Below are 20,789 nucleotides of genomic sequence, written 5' to 3'. Positions count from 1 at the left end.
TGTTAACTTTATATTTCAATGTCCAGATCTTTGATTTCCTTTAAGATTTATAATTAATAGTAAGTAATTAATATAATTAACTGTATGTCTGTAAAACATACTTTAATGTGCTGTATTGTTTTAAATACATCACAAACTATAAATTAAAGTGTAAAGAAGGATGCATAAATGCCTTTGACTTACTTTAATATCAATGTTATTTTTTAATGTAAAATTATATATATATATAACAATACAGTGGATGTTTATGAAAGATCATAGATATATTTGTATTCTATTTATCAAGGAAATATATATACTTTTTAAGTGAGAGGAGGGGAGGGGAGATAGAGAAACAAACTTCCACATACACCAGGGCCAGGATCCACTCAGCACCCCCCCCCCCAGCTGGGGTGAACGCTCGGACCAATTGAACTATCCTCAGCGCCGGGGCTAGGACCTATGCTCAAGCCAATCGAGCCTCTGGCCAAGACAGGGGAAGAGAGAGAAGGGGGAGAGTTAGAGGAAGATAAGTAGATGGTTGCTTCTCATGTTTGTTTTGACTGGAGATAGAACCCATTACATCTTCATGCTAGACTGATGCTCTATTCACTGAGCCAACCAGCCAGGGCAAGAAATATATATATAAATATTTTGCTTTTAAAAGAATAATTTGTGTTCACACCAGGAAAATTTTTTTTTAAATACTAAGAGGGAAATTTGAAAGTATATGTTTAATAAACTATTATTGAATACAAGTAATGATTTTGAGAACATTGAAATATGTTAAAACAACATATTTGGTTAAATGTGTTGGAGTGAATAAGAAAAAAAAGCACAAAGATATTTCACTGCAAATTTTTACTACGATAATATACAGAGGAATGAATCTTAACTTTACATTTTCATTATTTTAAAATGACCAATATTTTTTGCCCAATTGTTCTTTTAAAAATGTTCATTGTTTTATTATGTTTTGACATAATCTTAAAAAATATGGTCTCTAATTTTTCTTTATAAACTTTTGGCTTATGTTATCTTTTCTTCTCTGAAAATTTTTATTGATTTTGTTTTTCTCTCACTCAAGCACCATATTTAGAATAAAATAATCTATTAAAATAACTTTTGCATTAAAACTATCGTTGAGTTACCTAAATAACAATTGAGTGATATGAAGATTTGATCTTTCACCTTCTAAAAGGAAGGATAGCAAGAATAATTTTGTTTTCAAATCTAAAAATTTAGTGAACTTACAAATATTTTGACAGTTTTTAACTAATCTTTAAAATCCCCAAAATTCTGAGAAATATAGGGTAAATTTAACCTATATAGATTATTTAAAAATATATCAATATAGATATGCTTCAATGATAGTGTACTTTTCAGGTAAAAAAAAGATATAGCAATGTTTATTTACAGAACACAAACATTGGCAACAAATTAGTGAAAAAATATATAGCTTTTTTTAAGTTTCCACACTTTGTATATTTATAATATTTATAATATATTAATGAACTAAATTAAAGGCCTAGAGATTTGTTAATGGTTTCATAGTTTGTATTATAGTTTTACTCTTGGAATATTTAATGAAAATATATTTATTATATGTTAAGCACAAGTGAAACTTCTACTATCATATATATATATATATATATATATATATATATATATATATATATATATATATATATATAGAGAGAGAGAGAGAGAGAGAGAGAGAGAGAATTAGCCAGTGTTATCCCCAATAAGTATTGACTATCTTCTCTTGCCAAGAAGCACTATATGATCCTAAATTAGAAGGCTAGGAATTTTGATAGTACCCTCCACAAAGCACTGCACTTGAGAAAATGATTGGAGAAAGTCTTTTCAGTAATATTAACTGATATTACAGCAGTAAAACTTTAAGAAATTGATCTGTATATGCTTTTTACTGCTAAAACAGAGGTACCCAGTACCTAGCAATAAAAATTATAAATTCTACAGTATTTGAAATTGAAATAAAGGATCCTTTTTTTATTTTTTTTATTTATTGATTTTAATTTATTGTATTTACATAGATTCTAGTGTCACACCGAATGCATCCCTCCTCTCCCGCATTCCCCTCAACATTTCCCTTTCCCCCCTCCCCATAACACCCTCCCCTCTTCCCTTCAGGTTTATCCCATCCTATCATCCTGTTTTCCTCTGTCCTCTTTTCCTCTGGTCCCTTTGATCTCTCCTCTGTCTCAATTTCGTTCCTCAGTTCACATTGTTCATTGTTTATGGCAGCATTGTTCACAATAGCGAAGATCTGGAAACAGCCCAAGTGTCCGTCAGTGGATGAGTGGATTAAAAAGCTGTGGTACATATATACAATGAAATACTATGGGGCCATGAAAAAGAAGGAAATCTTACCTTTTGTGACAACATGGATGGACCTGGAAACTATTATGTTAAGTGAAATAAGTCAGGCAGAAAGAGAAAAATATCATATGACTTCACACATTTTAGGAAATAAAGGATTCTTAAAAATCCTTCCAAAGCAGACAATCATAGGAGGGTGACTGCTAACTCAAGTCCTTTTAATTAAACATATGACAATAAGATATAGAAAGCTTCCACTCCTAGATAAGCAAATAATTATTTATATGAGAACTTTTCCACATCTCTTCCTTCAGCTTTCCTTTTAGTTATCTATATGTGGCTGCACTCCTGACCTCTCATAGCACTTACATATCCTCAGAGACAATTTCATTTTTTTCTTACATATGATTGCCAAATTGGTCACTTGCCCCACATGATCTCATTGACAAAATATTAATGTTTTTTTAAGCACTATAGAACATAGATAGCCATCCATTTAGTCTGATACTAATATTTTTCATCCTAAATGGAAAAAAATGGAACATTTAGTTTAAAAATAAAATGAACCATGATGGCTAAGGTAACAAAAAACTTCTACTGAAATTACCACATTGTTATCATTGTAACCAAGCTCATCAGGGATTAAAACAGATCTTGCTGCTATCCTGCAGCAAGGGTCAGTGTGTTTCATTCAGTTTCCAGTCTGTTTGTAGGAATCATTCAACATAGGGAAAATTTCTACCTCAAGAAATCAGGAATCGGTAGAAATCAGTATGGAAATTGAGAATCAGTTTGTTTTAATATGACAAAAACTATTCCTTTACCTTCAAGCCCAGAGCTGTGTTAACTCTCTTGTACTTTGTCTTAATATTGTCTCCAGGGGCTTTTGTTATCATGAAATAATATGGAACTATAATGTTGATCTATTTTATTGCTGACATTATACTCATACCACTGGGCTGAAAGTAGAAACACCCTGTATCTCCTGATAAGATAGATATGTGAGATAAGATAAGATAAGATAAGATAGATTCAGAGCATGCAAAATGAATCTTGTGAATGTTGGAGGGCTTGGCTTTGGACATCAGATATAACCTTTTGGGTGTGATTTACAAAATAATGTATGTTACATCTCATGAAAATGAAACCAAAACATACATGGTGGTCTTTTTGAATTTCATAGGTGATATATACAGTATTTGCTCTATTAAATTTTTTAACTAGAAACTTTTCAGGCTTCCACTTTTAAGTGATATCTAGACAAAGAAATAGCTTTGCATCACTGGCTCTAGCATGCTTGTACCTATACCTTGACTTTACGACCCAGCAGACCAATGTAATCAGAAGTGACTCTTGCAGACAGAGATGAAACCATCCTCAGGGAAGCCCACAGTGCCAGAAAATCTCAGCTGACACTACTAAGATTTTGGAGAAATGTATATCATCCTCTACTGAAAAATATTTTGAAAAGTAGTTCTGGGATCATAGCTACACCTTGTTAGAGACTAAAAACTTGGTCAAAGAGCGCTGAAGCATAATGTGAAATTTGCACAGAATTCTTCCATTGTAAAAGGGAAGTAGAATATTCCAGACTAAGCCAAGTTGTTCAGAATCTTTGAAAATGTAATCCTACACTTTTTCTGCTTTCCTCGCAATCCCCAGCTATAACTTTATAGTGAATTTGCTGTCATTATTTAATAAAGGAGAAAATGCAGGTCAAGTCATATTTGGGTTTATGGATGGGTCACAACTAGTCAAGATGAATGGTTTCTATACTATAACTTCACTCAAGAGTGACCTTCAAGGCATTAGTACAGTAAAATTCTCTCTGTGGACGTCTTTAGGTAGTATATTTTCTTGGGTATTTTACATGGCCTGAGGTGTGGTTCTCAAGTGACTTATGTTTAGTACCTAAGGGGTTGGCATGCTACTCAGGGACTTGGGAAAAGCAAAATTAGAGTTAATGGTGACAAGATTATGTGGGCGAGCCTTCCAGAATGTGCAGAGTATATAAAGACTTTTATGTCTTTTTAGCTGTCTGCTAGATAGCATCTATGTAGAAAAACTGGTTTTTAAAAATATTCAGATAGACAAAGTAATCTTAGAAGTCAGTTTTTCTGTCAGCTATCCTAGTGTTTGCTCAGTGAGGACATATATAAAGTAGCCGTGGTGAAAGTGCTGCTGCCCAGCATGGGTTCCCCTTGTTTTTCTCCAGATTACTGCTAATCTGGCTATTTCTACCAATAATTGCTAGTACGGTACTATTTCTTGGTGGGTCAGAAAGATACTTGGCAGCAGATAAATTTTATTATATTTATGCTGTAATGGACTGCACAGACTTGTGTCCTCTTACAGTTAGCCATATATTCCTGATATGGATTTGCATTCCCAGACCAGAGTACTCTACCAGCTTCATTATTTCATTATTATTGAATTTTTAGAATGCTTTATTCAGCATTGTAGTATTATACACAACATCGTCTCTCTGTCCAAGGGACAAATGCACTGGTAACAAAGAATATCCTTATGTGATTAAAAAGTCAGCAGATCAGTTATTTGTGAGAAAGCCTAGGTCATAAGATTAGGCTTGTGACCAAAATGCAGGTATTTTTGGGATAGTCCATGAGCAGACAATCTTAGAGCATTGTTAAGAGTTGATATCTGCTAATACCTTAACTTTATCTTAGCAGGGATTCTTTTGTTAGAATTAAGTGACACTAAATAGCATTGATATTGATTATTAAAGTATTTTCCACATATAGGATTTTATGTAAACCTTAAATAACTTGTGATGTAGGTATTAAGTTTAAATTATTATCTTATCCCCTATTATAAATGTGGGAACTGAGGATACAAACCTTAAATGAGCTGCCAAATATATCTTGTAAGTAGGAAATTGAGGTGAAGCTAGAATTCATATCTTGAGAAACCAGCTTTTATTTGTTTTTCACAGTATATGCTTTTCCATATAAAGTTTTTATGTTTTTTAGAAGCACAATAGGAATTTAATCGATGATAAAACAGGCTTTTGATTATATTTTCAAGATATCAGCTAATTACACTAAAACTATTCTTAAACATCATCAAGTTTATTCACACTATATCAGCATTTCATGAGCATAACCTCATGTTTTCTCGTGTTAATAAATAATAGTTTGTTGAATTAAATGTGGACTGGGTATAATTTAGTTCAATGTCAAGAATTCCATACAGCTTATACTATGAGGTCACTCTAAACTGAAGGAAAAAAGAAAAGCACACTACATTGCATAGTGGCAGATGCATTTTTAGTTGCTTTTCAATTAAACAGACAAAATTGGATTTGAAGATCTGACTTTACCCAAATAATCAAAGTTATTATTTTATAACTAGAGGCATAGTTGTGAATTAAGAGCACAATCAGGGGCATCAGTCAAGCATAACAGGAACAGTTCAGTTCACATATGTTCTGTTTTAAAATGGAACATCCATAACAGTTCAGTGGAGCTCAAAATTACAGCTGAGAGTGATCAGCTAACCACCCCGAAAAACTGCATATGAGAAATAGACCGAAAATTATTTTCTTAACAGTGACATCTTGCTGCAACTTTATGTTCATGAAGAGATCTAAAGAACATTCCTCTCAAAATAGAGTATAGATAATAATTATGCATATTAAGATACGTTAATGTTTAATGGAAAAAATTTTAAAGTTGGAACAAACATTTTTAACATCACATTTTTAAAAACAAATTCAAAAGCCAGTGCTAAAAACATAATCTATAAGAAATGTAGTGTCTTATTTATCATTATGATAGGTTCTGAGGGCAACAAAGATCATCTAAGAGAGTGTTTTTCAACCACCTGTCCACATAAGAGCTAACCTCCCTGACTCAGTAAGAATGTATATAAAGTAGCCATAGTAAAAGTGCTGCTTGCTGTGTTGTATTACATTAATGCCAGTGTATTATTATTTTTCCATTAAAATATACACCTCCAAACAGCAACACTACTCTTTAGATAGAAATACTCAAATAGCTCACTCACAACATAATAGGTTCAGACTGTGACATAAATTATATTCTGAATTAGGAACTGGTTCCCTGCTTTTCTACCTGAGTAGAGCTGGAACCCAGAGGAGAGAGGTCATCACACTTTTGGTAGAAAGTACTCAAGAACAAAGTTTCTTAAATACTACCACTTGTGGCCTTAGCAAATGTTCTTTATTACTTTTTTATGCACTTTTTTTTTATTTCTCCAAAGTGAGAAGTGAGGAGGCTGGGAGTGGGGGAGGAGGCAGACAGACACACTCCTGCATGTGTCTGACCGGGATCCACCAGCATGCCCACCAGGGAGGATGCTGGACCCCTCAGGGGCGTTGCTCCGCTGCAATCAGAGCCATTCTAGTACCTGAGGTGGAGGCCATGGAGCCATCCTCACCACCCTGGTCAACTTTGCTTTAATGAAGCCTTGGCTGTGGGAGGGGAAGAGAGAGAGAGAGTGAGAGAGAGAGAAAGGAGAGGGGGAAGGGTGGAGAAGCAGATGGGCGCTTCTCCTGTGTGCTCTGCCTGGGAATCAAACCGGGGACTTCCACACGCCAGACTGATACTCTCCCAGTGAACCAACGGGCAGGTCCAGCAAATGTTCTTTTTTATTAGATGATTAATTTCTATCCATCTTTAACTTCTAATTGAGGTCTACTTTGAGCCCCAATTTAAGAATCTTCTCCCTTTCTCAGCTCTAGAATCAATCTTTTCTCCCTCAAATCCCTGGCCGCCTGGCCAGGCAGTGACACAGTGGATAGACCATCGGACTGGAACACAGAGGACCCAGGTTTGAAACTCAAGGTCACCAGCTTGAGTGCAGACTCATCTGGTTTGAGCAAAGCTCACCAGCTTGAGCCCAAAGTCGCTGGCTTGAGCAAGGGGTCACTCAGTCTGCTGTAGGTCAGGGCACATATGAGAAAGCAATCAATGAATAACTAAAAAGCTGCAACGAAGAATTGGTACTTCTCATCTCTCTCCCTTTCTGTCTATCTGTCCCTATCTATCCCTCTCTATGTCTCTGCCAAAAAAAAAAAATTCTGGCCATTTAGTGGAGAATAGCATGTAGATGTGCTCAGTGCTTACAGTCTGTAGTTGCATCTACTCCAATTTTGATCCAATACTCTGTATGTTGCAATTTACACTTTTCACTTTCCATATTTGCAACTGTTTTCTACAATAGTGAGACTCTTGACTTTTACTATCCTCAATATATTTACTCATTTGTTCAAATTCATCATGTGCAGATATTACTTTAATAATTGTTAGCCTATATCACTCTAAAAATCAAAGCTTTTTTGATTAAGCTAGAGTTCAATATAGATTTACAGTTTAATTTATTTTTTAGGTAAAACTTTACACACAGTGAAATATACAGATCTTAAGAATACAATTTAATGTTTTTTGACAAATATATGAATTCACTCAACAGCAGATCCGTTAATTATATGTCCTATCCTCAAAAAGTTTTCTCATATTTCCCTACTCATTTTCTACAAGCAGCAATCATTTTTTGTTAAATATATTTTTTCATGATTATATATTTTTTCTGTTCTAGATCCACGGGTAAATGAAATCATGGTAAGTCCTCTCGGGGTCTACATTCTGTCACTCAACATTATGTTCAAGAGATGTATCATTTAACATGCTATTGCAAAGGTTGCATTATTCACAGGATGTGTGCAGAAGAAGTCAGCAGAAGGCCATGCTTTGTATCCATCTTGGAGAGTTACATTATAAAGTATCCCCTGAGGCAGAGAATGCTTCTACTGGCTCACCTGCCCTCTTTCCCCTTTGAACCATGTCTGCAAATCTTCCACACAGAAAATCAGCAGCTTAACATCTTGGATATCTCTTCTATATTTAGCACATGCATTTGTTAACTTGGCTTTAGATTATTTGTCTTGCTAACAGCAAGCCTTTGTATTCTAAAAAGATTTTATAGCTGCAGAAGATGAAAATATTTTCTTTAAAATGAACAACTAAGGTGCACAAGGAAGAATTGATGCTTTTAATCTCTTTCCCTTCCTGCTGTCTGTCTGTCTCTGTCCCTCTCTCTGACTCTCAGTCTCTGTCACAAGAATAAATAAATAAATAAATACTAGTAATAACATGAATATAGTGAAGTAAAATGCAGTAATACAATGAAATGTACCTAATGTTATTGCAAAATATGCATTTCAGGCAATCTTTGGCTTCTAATGATATAATAAATGAGTCATATTCCTAACAAGACATATTTAAAGACTAGGAGAATGAATTAATTCTGTATGTTTAATCTACAAGAGGAGGTGTATAGAATAAAACAGCAACACTGGAATGCTTTAATAGTTTGAAAGAGCTTATTAAAATTAATGAAGACCTTTAAGTGAAAGCATTATATGAGACCCTGGAAGAAGTATATAAAGCATAATATTTAATGTCACTGTCTTTGTGGTTCAGAATCAAAGGTCTTTTTTTTTTTTTTTTTTTCATTTTTCTGAAGCTGGAAACAGGGAGAGACAGTCAGACAGACTCCCGCATGCGCCCGACTGGGATCCACCCGGCACGCCCACCATGGGGCGATGCTCTGCCCACCAGGGGGCGATGCTCTGCCCATCCTGGGCATCGCCATGTTGCGACCAGAGCCACTCTAGCGCCTGAGGCAGAGGCCACAGAGCCATCCCCAGCGCCTGGGCCATCTTTGCTCCAATGGAGCCTTGGCTGCGGGAGGGGAAGAGAGAGACAGAGAGGAAAGCACGGCGGAGGAGTGGAGAAGCAAATGGGCACTTCTCCTATGTGCCCTGGCCGGGAATCGAACCCGGGTCCTCCGCACGCTAGGCCGACGCTCTACCGCTGAGCCAACCGGCCAGGGCTTCAAAGGTCTTTATAGATAGCAAAGGTAATTTTTTGAAGCAATTATTTTTCAATTTCATTAAATCATTCTTACCAATATAACCAGTTAGAATTAAATGTTTTCTGACACTGTATCTATTTCCTCTGTCAGTAAATAAGATAATAGGAGTACTATTAACAAACAAAAGAGGAATATTACCTTCATAATAATAATGCTGCTGTAAATTTTGAGACAGTAAGATTCAAAATATTAAAGGCTGAGTATCCTATTTCTAGCTGGGTCAATCTTTGAGTTTTAAAAATTTATAAAGATGATTTAAAATGGCACGTTAGAACAAGCTGAAGCTACCAATCGTAACTGCTAAAATCTCTGAAGATAATTGATTATACAAAGCTCTCTAGCCTAGTTTTGAAATTGGCTGTAGTATTTTTTACCCGTCAATTTTTTTTTTCAAAAGCATCTCTTTCTTTGACAGCTTTTGGGACACTGTGTCCAGACAAATTAGTAATATTACTTATTATATTAATAATTTTCCTCTATCTAGGCCCGCATCTCTCTCATAAACTTCCATCATTTATTTATGCTGAATATTTCAATATTTCAGTTTCTTTCAACATTTTAAACACAATTAAAGCTATCTCCATGCAAACACAGTAGTATAAACATAGTTATTTCTCACATAATGTTAACCTGCCCTGACCCTTCTTCCTGCAGTGGCTGTCTACTGCTCTCAGATCGAGCAGGCTTTGAAACAGAGGTGCTCAAGCTGTTGGCAGATCACCAAGAGATCCTCAAACTGTGAGCTCTCTGTCTATGACGGGCGAAGGAGTTTGAATCAGAATGTTAATCTACTACATGACTAAACATATGGTTTAGTTGCTCTTCCTTATTTTTTTTACAGCATGACTTTTTTTCATATGGCAAGTAGTGCCTTAAGTCACATACAAGCACGAGCTCCGGAACATGTTGCAGACTGGCTTTCTGAACGGCATTTCTCCAAACCAAGGTTCAGCGGACTTTCTGTAAAGGATCAGGGAGGAAACATTTTTGATTTGTGGGCCATGCCGTTTCTGCTGCACACACTCACCTCTGCTGTGCAGCAGAGACACAGCCATAGACAATACATAAGTGCCTTTGCCTGTCTGTGTTCTACTAAAACATTATTTCTTTTATGGACAATGACATTTGAATATCATGCATTTTTCCATGTCACAAACATTGTTCTGTTGTGCCTAGTTTGTGAGCCACAGAAAAATATTTGCTAACTTCTGCTCCAAACCATCCTTTAAGTATCACTTAGACACTCATAAAACTTTTTTCTAACTTAACAAGAGTTAGTATTTCTCCTATATTTTTCTTTAGAATTGATTCATACTTATAAATGTTTATTATCTTTTATTTCTGTGATGATTAATTTTTTTCTCCAGAAGATTGAAATAACTTCTCTGAAGTTTACATTTTTTTATGTGTGTGTGGGATTTGAAACTAGGAGTCTTGCAGTAAAGAATGTGTCATTAGTCACTATAAAAAATGTCAGTTCTTAAACTATCTATCTGCTATCTTGAGCAAAGTAAGGGCTGAGGAACAGAACTTGGTAAATAGAGGAGAAAGTATATTTTTGGGATTTCATGAGTAGCATTTACGAGATCAGTGTATCCAGTGATTTTGCTGGACTCTGAACAAGTTATCTAGGTTCTGAGTCTCAGCTTTATCTTCATCTCAAAATTTAAAGGCTATGTGTGATGAAGTTTCTTCCATTTTCATGATTCTGGGATATCAGGGCACTATAGAAACAGTATTGCTCTGTATACAGGATGAAGCAAAAGTATATTTATAGTTGTGAGTACACAAGACAGTTTATTCTTTTTTATTATTTATTAATTATTGTGTTATTTTTAATATGAACACTGTAAACGTACTTTTGCCCTGTCCTGTATTGAGTTTGCAAAATGCACAGATTTGCATATTTAAAAGACAAGAGGTGAATGTTAAAGAGGTTATGCAGCCAAAACAATATTTTTTTAATGGTTCATGAATGAATGTGAGAACTGAAAATAATTCAGAAAACACATTAGTATATGTTACACAGATTTTACCATCAAATTCATGAAGCTAGATTATAGCATTTACAGATATGGCAAACATAGGAATTATTTACACACCAACCTCAGCACCTTCAGACAAAGTGAGCAATTATGTTATGTTCTCCCTAAGGTAATCTATAGCAGTGGTTTTCAACTATTTATACTTGTGGACTGTTGAAAACAGGAGAATTATCTTGGGGATCACTAAGGCAGAAATCACCCTGAGCATAAGTGAATCTTACTATCATTGGGTCTATAATCTTCATATTGTTGTATTGGAATAGAGAGATAAGACGTCTTGCCACACAGTCAATCAATTAGCCAAATTAAGAAATTAAGAGTCTTTAATTAGCTGGCTACATGGACCGCATGGAAACCTAAGTCGTTCAAATCAATGTGGCCCCGACTGCATTTTGGAGTTAGCTTTTATAGGGAGAATTACATACTGATTGAGAAATGGGGAGGGGAGAAAGCATAACAGTAAAACAAAGTAGTGAAACAAGCTTTCTTACAATGTTTATCTGTAGGGTTAATTTAGGGAGAAACATTCTGACAACACCTGCTATTTCAAAGTCAGTCCAAGGCCACAGTCTGAGAAACCAGCCTCAAGGCCAATAGGGAGTAACTTACTTTCAGAAGAAGTAAGTTCTGCTAAAAGTTTCTTTGTTTTAAGGAAAGTAAGTTTGCTAAACATTATTTATGTTACAAGCCTTTCTTTTCTATATTTCAATACAACATCAGGGTGGACCAACACAACATTTCTAGCAGACCAGTCTTCAGGTTGCAAGTTGAAAAACACTGATCTATAGCATCCATGGACTAAAACAACAAATTCTAGTTTTTCTAGATCTCTGACACTAACTTTTCTGACTTCAATTTACATTGTCAGTGGTGCTACTCTACCAGAATTATCTTTAGAATTTCAAAGTTCATTTACCACATGTTGCCTAATATGTCTGTAATTTTTGGTCACAAACTACACATTAGAAAAGTCCCCTTGATTTATTTTCTCATGTGCTTGCTACTCATGGACTGCCTATAAATATAATTCAAGTTCCTTACAAATTTTTCAAGTGGGATCTCTCCGTTTCTTGGTTAATAGTCACGGGGGATATCAAAAGACTCACAGAAAATCTAAAATAAACCAATCCTAAATTTTCTCTGCAGGAAGGAAAGAGGCTGTTAAATTTCCCAACTACCATAATCTTTGAGATAAGAGTTAAAATTGGCTTCTTTCTTGTTCTCCAAAAAAACACTATCCTGGATTACTTTTCCTTAGACTATTAAAAATAACCCCTTCTATTTCACTTTACTGCACTCTTCTTAAGCCATATATTGCTTTTCTGGGCATGGAAACATTCCCTCCTGATTGTAATATTTGGCAAAATCTTCTTTACTATTCCGTGTGTGTGTGTGTGTGTGTGTGTGTGTGTGTGTGTGCTTCAGACCAGATAAGTCATTGGAATTGTGGGTGGAGTGCAGAGTGCATTCCTAGTAGCTGTGGCTGATGCAATGCTGTGAGAATACTCCAGCTCCCAGAAGCCTCCTGGGCACACCCAGGAAGGAAGCTCGCCTGCTATAAGGAAGTGACTTAACGCCAACCACGCAGCTCCCTGACCTTTTCAGCCATTGGCTTTGAGGAACATGCTGTAACACCCTATAGGCTGAACCTGTGTATATAAGATAGTTTACTTCCTGAATAAAGTGGATCTGCATCACTGAACCTGGTCCCCGGAGTCGGGTCTTTGCGTCTCTGTCATCATCACCCCCGGCAGAACTTGTCCACAAACATGATAGTGTATGATACTGTCTCTCTAGTGGTGGAACACATGGGTTATCAGAATTATAAAATAAAAAAAGAACACCTGGTTAAATATGGGTTTCAGAAAAATAACATTTTTTTTTTGGTAAAAGTATTCCCCATCCAATATTGGAAATATACTTACACTGATTATCTGAAATTCAAATTTTACTGAGTGCTTCTCATTCTCTATGACAACCTTAATAGATAGCATATATGTCATATTGTATACTTAAATATATTTTTTGAATAAAGAAAGTCAGTTATATGGATGTGTAGGTGAATGTGTGTATATTTTCAGAATGATGTGGCTACCACCTTTATTTCCCCTTCCCAAATGAAAGGTAAGACCAATGAAACCCATGGCTCTATAACTGTTGTCATACTTCCTTTATTATAAAGTAAGTTGCATAATAAAAGGTAATTTTATATGGAATACCACATCATTGAATTTAATATATGGCAAACCCTTAAATATTGATGCTGATTGAAGTCTTGTCAGCAGCAAAAGGAAATCCACACTCAGAATATATATCCATCCTAATAAGGATGAACTATTGTCTTTTCTAAGATGAAATGAGTAATAAGAAATCAACTCCACATCCGCTGACTGGTTGACCTCCATGACAGATCTAAGATATATATGGGGACCTCAGAGCCTTTAGCATCCACTGCTGACAACCTGGATATTTTACAGTACTGGTGGCTTATATCAGTTTCAGTAGGAAAGAGGCTTTGTGTGTTGTTTTATTCACGGTCTATATATTTGCCACCATGGCTACTCCCTTTATGTGCACCCACTGAAGTGTCAAGAATAAGTTAGTTGATATCTACAGCACATCATCTCTACCTCCTGGTTACTGAGTGCTCCTTGTGTACTGGATATTTCTTGCAGTACATCAAAGGTCCTCATATTTAGTGCTCACTCCTATAGGTAAATTTATGTGCCTTTTTCCATATGCTCTCATCTATGGACTTCTAATCTCTATCATCCGAAGTTCCTGACCAAAGTGTTAATTATCTACTCAAGGATCTATGTATGTTCTTATATCAGGCCACTCTCTCTTACACAGGTACCGGGACAGATATATAATCCAAACCTCTGTTCCAGAACTATTTCTCTTACAATGATCTTTGCAAGAAATCTTGATAAGTAATGTAGTAAAATATCAATATATTTTTGTCTTATTAAATATACTGAATTAACCAATTAATTTACAACCCCCCCATTGATGATCTGTAAGATAGTACACATGAGGTTATAGATATAAACTGAGGGAAAACATTAGAAAAACAGAGATGAGACCACTGGGGGGTTGAGGGTGAAATTAAACTTCCAGGCAGTTCTGGTTTTGCATACATGTGGAGCATGTGGCTCTAGTAGCCAGACTACAGCCTTTACAAAGAGTCCCAAGTGCTTCCTACTGAAAGAAAAGAGAGAAGTGGTACACAGAAAGGATAAAATATATCTTAGGGCGTTCAGAATGGAGAATTAACAGTGTCTGCACATTCCTTTTTTTTTCCTTTTTTTAATTAATTTTAATGAGGTGACATCAATAAATCAGGGTACATATGTTCAAAGAAAACTGGTGGGATCTTGATAACATTATACGGAGTGAAATAAGTAAATCAGAAAAAAACAAGAATTGCATTATTCCATACATAGATGGGATGTAAAAACGAGACTAAGAGACATGGACAAGAGTGTGGTGGTTACGGGGGGGGGGGGCAGGGAGGGAGAGGGAAAGAGGGAGTGGGAGGGGAACAAAAAAACTAGATAGAAAGTGACGGGAGGACAATCTGACTTTGGGTGATGGGTATGCAACATAATTGATTGACAAAATAACCTGGACATGCACATTCTTATAACCCTGTTCTTTCTTAATACCTGTTTAGAAACTCACCAACACAAATTTTAATATATTCTTCCATTTGAACTAAGTAAATTGGAAAAAAATGACTAAACTGTCTAAATAGATGTCATTACAACTTAATAGTCTTAGAACTCACCAGGATTCACTGTGACTCTTCTTGGTCAACAGTCACATAATAAACATTTCAAATCCACAATATTACCTTAACTTCTGCTTCCATCATTTCCTTATTAGACAATTTAAAACTGAGGTATCCATGGATCTTCTTCTCAGGCTTTTGTTTTCAGCTTCAAATATAATTGCTCACTAGCTTCCCTCTGGTCTCAGATGATGAGTTACACCTCTTGCTCAGAATAACCCCTCTGCTTGTATCATCTCCATCTTTTACCCATTAGTCATACATTCTCCACTTCTCTTTCCCTCTATTTTCTTAGCCCAAATTTATGAATATATATTTTTATTAAGAAAAACATTTCTGTATGTTGCAAACCTTCTAGTGGCTGTCTACTGGTCCTATAGAGATATATTTAAATTAAAACTTGTCAAGGAGAGTCTTAAACTTAAATGGTTGTGTCTACTCTTGCATTTCACTCCCTAATTTGTTGTAGTCTGAGTTGTTTCTCGTTCAGGTCTTGACGTTACCACAGATAAGTCCTCAATGATTTATTTGCCAAAGCAAAAAAAAAATTTTCAATGACTATATACTTGGATATTGACTTTCTTCCTCTGCCTGCTTAGACAATGTATTTTATGCCTTCTCTTTTCTGCTCAGGAGATACTAAAAATTATCTCCTGGTGAACCCAAGTATTCTAAAGATCTAAAACACCTTCACTATCTGTATTTCAGACTAATGGGTTTTAGGTTCACATATTCAACTTCCTTTTGTATGCATGCATATACTTTATAGTCATAGCTAACACAGAACTATTCATAACTGAAATCATAATCTCTCTATTGAGTTATCTACCCTAGTAATCAAAGGTCATCTTTTATTCCTCTCGCTAATTTCACTAACCACACTGAGTTTCTATAGATACACTCAATTAAACATTAAGACCTGTTGGTTTATCTCTTATGCATTTGTTAGAACTATCCTAACTTTATCCATTGCTACTACAGTAACCCTCATTTACAGCTTAGTCATTTCTTAATTAATTTATTGCATAACCAATAACTCAATTTTAAATTTGTAGTTCTATCTTATGAAAGTGCTTTTTCTATGCCTTTGCTTAAAAAATTTATCTAAAAAAACCCCTCAACTGTCTTTGACTTTTTTGAGTGCTGATAGTTTACATGGAAGGTGATTCAAGAAAGCGACATTGTAAAGTGAAGTGAGATTGGAGATGGAGGAAATTTAAGAAATGATGCATTAATAGGCAGATTATCACCTTGAGAAACTAGGGCTTAATCCTGTTGAGAGCCCTCTAAAAGAATTGTATAGCATACCTCAGAGTAACTCTGCTGAAGAATAAGAAAGCAGAAAAGTTTATTCACCAATTTCTATCTCTCACTGGTCACGAATGATGTATGTGGTGAGTTAACCTCCTGACACTTTCATCTGCCCCTGTGAAAGCTGAGTATAGTCCTATAGTGAGGGGAAGCTGTCCAGCACAGAGAAGCAGGTACTTGAGGTAGAAAACCATTACTGAGTATAGGAACTGTACCTGAAGCCATAGGTAACCTCCAGTTTGGGCTAAGGACATGGGAATGTAGCAGTGACAGAGTCTGTTGCAATGCAACATTATTTTTTATTTTAAACTCTTTAGTGTCTTCCCATTGTATACCCAATGAAGATTTCCATAAATTTCTCTAAGATGCAACAAGTAAATTCTTATCACTTCCTACCTTGTATATTTTATTTTAGCCACAATCAAGTTGCTTATAGATGTTAAACATGTTTCTATGTTGTCCCAAACTTATCCTCACCTTTTACCTGACTAATAATTATTGTTCATGATATAGTCAAGAAATTGCTTCTTCCAGTGTTGCAAACTGGAGACTACCATAGTAATATAGGTCCTTTATTTTTTTATCCTCCACTACCATTATTACAGTCATATGTTTCTTCTACATACCTATTATAGTAAATTCATCTTTTACCTCTACTAAACTTTGAGCTTCTTGAAGAAATAAAGACTTTATCTTATTTATTTATTTATTTATTTATTTATTTATTTATTTATTGCAGTTTCAGTGTCTGACATAGCAAATTGTCCGTACTTACTGAATAAAACATTAACTTCTTGTTATCTCATATGTGGAGAAGTAATTCAATCTGAGTAAGTCACTTTTTACAGCACAATGGGCTATAACTCAGAGGTATATTAATTTTTTCTGCAAAAACCTTTTATGGTTTTAGTTCCATTTACATTAAAACACCTCTTCTATATTCAGTCTTTAAATAAAGTATGCATTGTATAAACATTTCAAGTGTTTATCTAAGACATAAAAGTAAATCAATGATACTTTAGCTATCATAAAAAATATGTTAAAAGCAGATTTCTATACTGCTCATTGGTTCACTGTAAAGCAACTCTATAAGATAAAATGCAGAATCTGACTACCCGTAGCACATTATCATTCATTTTCTTGAAATTAAAGAGAATTATTTTAGCTTAATTTCCCAGATATCTATTTTACTGATTTTTTTCTAATAGCAACTTCTAGATGAAGAGCTTTATTTTTCATATATGATTGATATGCAAATACTAAATTTAACTCATATCTTAAGATAAGCCTATTCTTTTTTTTACTTAAATCACTATGAAAGATCAATACTGCAGTTTCCAAGATTTTTACCAAATAATAATTCTATCTTACTGCTTGAATGCACTTTTCACTGAAAACTCATAGATGCTAAACCAATAAAAATGCACTTTGCCAAATGACTAGAGATCATGATATATATTTGAAATATAGATTAGTTATTATAAAGAAGTTTAGAGAGATAAGATAATCTAAGAATATAACAGCAAAGTGCCTGAAAGCATTTTGTATGAAATATGCTATGGTCAGGTAGTACGTATATCAATAACATATAACAGGAAGAAGATGGCTTTTTCTAATTTTATTTCTCTTGACAGCTACTAAAAGGATGTTTGTTGAATTACGTGAATCTCTAGTTTCTGTTCTTTCTGTTGAGATCTGACGGATGGGAGCTCAGAAGCAGTCACACACAGTGTTGCTAAATGTGATATGTGTACCAATCAGGTAATACCTGTTTCCCAGGTAGGCTCCTTAGCTTTCCTCAGCATCTTTGACCCACTTTATCCAATACATCTTCACAACAACAAAATCACAAGACATTTGTGGAATTTTCTGTGAATTATATTAGCCAAGTATCATAGTGATCTTTTTTCTGGATCTCATTATTAAATATAACTAAAAAACATATCTTCCACATAAATATACTTATATTTTCACTTAGTATCAATGATTATTCTTTATTTAAATGATATCACTTTAAAAACATGATCCAACAGATGATAGATTTTTATGAATTTTGGTGAATTTAATAATTGAAATACAAGCCCATTTAAATTTTTAAAATATTCCAAGTATACTGAGTATAAGTACAGTTTTAAATTTTTAACAATTATTGATATTCACCTATTTTAAATACACTAACAAAAAATAGTGACTTTAAAAACTATTGAAATGTATTTTTTTGAAATAAAATTTGAATAGTAATTGCTAAATTTTCTTCATTCAACTTCTCACTAAAGTAGAAACACAGAAAAAGACAATGAAACACAAACAAAAGGCACATATCCCTGAAAATCAAGACTGACAGAAACAATAATGTCAGAATTGACAACAATTCTAAAGGAATCAAAGCGGGACTTAGAAAAGCTTAAGCAAGGTTAACAAAGTATGGTTTCACATCATAAAAAAGAAAGCCTGAAAGAATATATAGTTAATTTTTTGTTTCTTTCTAGAATGCCCTCTGACTCAATGGACTGAGACTTGCCATAAACAGACACTGAGCTGCTGTCCCAGCCCACCCTTCAGGTCCTTCTCTGTTTCACAGCAGCAGTGATAACTGTCCTCACCATTTGTCTTCTCTGCCACCCTTATAAATTCAGGTCAGAGATGAAAAACACCAGAAAATTCTGGGAAATTATAAAGGCACATAGTCCTCTGCATTGAAGGAAATGGAATACAAAAAAAAAAAAAAAAGTGAAAATGAAGAAACTGGAATCAGAGAAACCATAATAACATATTATATCATTAAAAAATAAATTATATCATTAAAAATACCCCTCAATACAATGATTGAGGGGTATCATTGACTTCAATCTATAGATACAAATGTCAAAGATTTGACAGGATACTTAAGTTTCCCGAGACTATGTTGTGATCTTTAGTGTCAATGACATTGCTGGGATGTGAGTTCTTTATGGAGTCTAATTTCAGAGAGTAGAGTCTTGAAAATAACAGGAATAGACAAATTAATAGTTATGAGTTAATAGTTAATTAGTACTTACTCTGTGTCAAGAATTGTGCTAGATTCTTTTGTTATAGTTTATTGAAATCTAATGTATATGTCACACAATTCAATCATTTAAAGTGTACAGTTCAATGATTTTTTCTATATTCACAGTTTTATAACCATTAGCAAAATTAACTTTAGACAATATCACTCCAATAAGAAACCTTCCATGCTTTAGCTATAATCCCTCTCCCAATCCCATAATTTTCTCCAGCTTTAGGTTACCACTAATATACTTTTGTTTTTAATATTTTAAATAAAGAATAGTGTATCTTTAAGGTGTACAACATGATTATTTGATACACATAAGGATATCATTACTCCAGTCAAACTAATTAACATATCATTCCACATAGTTACCATCTTTTTAGCATGTTGAGAGAGCATAAAATCTACTCTTTTAGCAATGTTTCAGTGTTCAGTACAATATTAACTCTAGCCATCATGTTTATTCATCCTACATACCTAAAATATTTGACTATCTCACCATTTTCCCATCTCCCTGCTCCTGATAACCACTATCCTACTCTATGCTTCTATGTATTTGAATTTTTAAAATATTTCACACAAAACTGATATTGTGAAACTTTCTTTTCTTTTTTCTTTTAGGCTTATTTCACTTAGCCTAAAACCCTGGAAATACACATTGTTGCAAATGATGGTTTCTTTCTTTCTCATTCCTTAATAATACAACATTTTATTGTGTGTATGAATATCTTTTCAGTATCCTATTTTTACTTTCTTTAGATATATATCCAGAAGTGATATTTCTGGATCATAAGGTAGTTATATTTTAAATTTTTTAAGGAACCACCATTCACTGTTCCATACTGGCTGAACAAATTTATATTCCCACTAACAGTGTGGAATGGTTTACTTTTCTCTTCATCCTTTCTAATACTTGTTATTTCTTGTGTTTTTGATGATAGCTACCTTAACAGCTGTGAAGTGACCCCTCATTCTGGTTTTGATTTGCATTTCACTGATGATTATAGGTGTTAAGCATCTTTTCATGTACTTGTTGGCCATTTGTATTCTTCTTAGAGAAAATGCCTATTCAGATCCTTTGCTAGATTCTTGACAAGTATAATCTCATTAGGTCTTCTGAGCAATTAATTGTATGCGGAATGATCATGAGTCCCATTTTATCAGTCAGAGGAAAGATGGGCAAGTATAAATGAGTTGCCTCATTTCATACTTCTGTCACTGACTCAGCAACACAATTGATTCAAATTTCATTCCTCTGCTCCTGAGTCTGTGGCAGAATCGATCCACACTCTCTGGAAACTTTATTTAGGCTGAGCCAATCTGATTTTCTTTCTTTAGAATTCTGAACTGTATAACAGAACCAGTTCAT

The sequence above is a fragment of the Saccopteryx leptura genome, chromosome 7, assembly GCF_036850995.1.
Source record: "Saccopteryx leptura isolate mSacLep1 chromosome 7, mSacLep1_pri_phased_curated, whole genome shotgun sequence".
NCBI lineage: Eukaryota > Metazoa > Chordata > Mammalia > Chiroptera > Emballonuridae > Saccopteryx > Saccopteryx leptura.
The sequence above is the reverse complement of the archived record's forward strand: the minus strand, read 5'-3'. Positions refer to the sequence as shown.